This window comes from Brassica napus, unplaced genomic scaffold (genome assembly GCF_020379485.1).
Source record: "Brassica napus cultivar Da-Ae unplaced genomic scaffold, Da-Ae ScsIHWf_920;HRSCAF=1306, whole genome shotgun sequence".
Lineage (NCBI taxonomy): Eukaryota > Viridiplantae > Streptophyta > Magnoliopsida > Brassicales > Brassicaceae > Brassica > Brassica napus.
The window spans coordinates 22,501-25,000 of NW_026016957.1; positions in this window are offsets into that span (position 1 = coordinate 22,501).

The window sequence follows — 2,500 nt, forward strand, 5'->3', positions numbered from 1 at the left end:
ACATGCTGACTAGCGCACCCGTCCTAGTACTTCCGGAGGCCGACCAACCATATGTGGTCTATACGGACGCGTCCATCACTGGACTAGGTTGCGTATTGACCCAGCATGGGAAAGTCATTGCTTATGCGTCCAGGCAATTGAGGAAACATGAGGGAAACTACCCCACCCATGATCTCGAAATGGCTGCAGTAGTATTCGCCTTAAAGATTTGGCGATCATACTTGTATGGCGCCAAAGTTCAGATACTTACGGACCATAAGAGTCTTAAGTATATATTCACCCAGCCTGAGTTAAACTTAAGGCAGAGGAGGTGGATGGAATTCGTAGCTGACTACGATTTGGACATCACCTACTATCCGGGAAAGGCTAATCTGGTAGCAGACGCTTTGAGCCGGAAGAGGGCTGATGTATCGGCCGAACGGGAGGCGGACGACCTGGACGGTATGGTCCGTGCTCTGCGGCTGAATGTGCTGACTACGACAACCGAAGCTTTGGGGTTGGAGGCGGTTAACCAAGCCGACCTGCTTACCCGAATCCGGTTAGCTCAAGGTCAGGACGAGAACCTGAATAAGGTTGCTCAGAACGATAGGACGGAGTACCAGATCGCAAGGGATGGTACCATCCTAGTAAACGGTCGGATCAGCGTTCCTAATGATAGGAGTCTAAAGGAAGAGATTATGAGGGAAGCTCATAAGTCCAGATTCTCGGTTCATCCTGGGGCGACCAAGATGTACCAGAACCTTAAGAAATTCTATCATTGGATCCGTATGAAGGCAGATGTAGCGGAATGGGTGGCCAAGTGTTCCACTTGCCAACTCATCAAAGCAGAACATCAGGTGCCTAGTGGGTTATTACAAAGCTTGCCTATTCCGGAATGGAAATGGGATCACATCACAATGGACTTTGTGACCGGGTTCCCTACCACGAGGAATAAGAAGGATGCGGTTTGGGTTGTGGTTGATCGCCTAACCAAATCAGCACACTTCCTGGCCATCAAGAAGTCGGACGGGGTAGATCAGATTGTACGTAAGTATATTGATGAGATCGTCCGTCTACATGGTGTGCCGGCAAGCATAGTCTCGGATAGGGATTCAAGGTTCACATCTTACTTCTGGAAGGCTTTCCAAAAGGCCTTAGGAACGAGGGTGAACATGAGTACAGCCTATCACCCACAGACGGATGGACAGTCTGAACGTACGATTCAGACATTGGAAGATATGTTGAGAGCATGTGTTCTCGACTGGGGTGATTCCTGGGAGAAACATCTACCTCTGGTAGAATTTGCTTACAACAATAGTTTCCATAGTAGTATTGGCATGTCGCCGTACGAAGCTCTGTATGGGCGTCCATGCAGGACACCCCTATGCTGGACCCAAGTTGGGGAACGCAGCATGATTGGTCCGGAGATTGTCGAAGAGACAACCGAAAAGATCAAGTTCTTGAGGGACAAGATGAGACAGGCACAAGAACGCCAAAAGAACTATGCAGATCGAAGAAGGAAAGATCTCGAGTTTCAAGTAGGTGATTTGGTGTATCTCAAAATGATTACCTTCAAAGGACGAGTCCGAATTTCCGGGAGACGGAAGTTAGACCCGAGATACTTGGGGCCGTTCAAGGTTATTGAAAGAGTTGGGATGGTGGCCTACAAGTTAGACTTGCCGGCCAAGATGGACGCATTTCATAATGTGTTCCACGTCTCCCAACTTCGGAAATGTTTGACGGACCAGGACATCGCTCTTCCTGCCATTCCAGACGATCTTGGTCAGAACTTAACCTTGGAAACGAGGCCAGTTCGAATCATAGATAGGATGGAAAAAGCAACAAGGAAGAAGACGGTCCAGATGGTCAAGGTCGTCTGGGACTGTAATGGTCAGGATATAATCACTTGGGAGACCGAAGCTAGAATGAAAGCAGAGTACCCAGAGTGGTTGGACCAGTTTGTTTCCGAGGAAGCATTCGATTCGGATTCGAGGACGAATCCATCCCAAGGGGGGAGACTTGTCACGCCCCCAATCCTGAATAGGATTGTTGGGACGGCCATGGTTCGAGGAAACGTACAAGCCGGTCTTGAGACATCAAGGCAAGCGTTCCATGGTCGAGAAAGAAGGTTAAGGATATAAGGAAACTTAGACTTAACCTTATACGAGCTAGGTGTTAGCTAGGACGAGTAAGACGGTAGCTAGGACAAAGTGGACGAGTAGCTTGGCCAGCTCAAGGAAGCTAGGAGCAGTTTACTCCAGCTCAGTCCCTACTAAGTCAGCTCCACTAGCTGGACAACTAGCTCACTCAGCTGAGGCAGCTGAGTGTCAGCTCATCTCAGCTAGACGGACTGTCCGGGCTTTAGGCCGATGGTCCGGGTCTGGGTCAGTGGCGGGCTGGGAGGTCCGGCCATGAGGCCATGGGCTGTTGGGTCCTTGGTCAGGGCTGTGGGCTGTGCCCAGAAGGCCTAGGGCGTGGGTTGGGCTTGTGACCGACCCCAAACCCAATCAGAAAGGGCGAA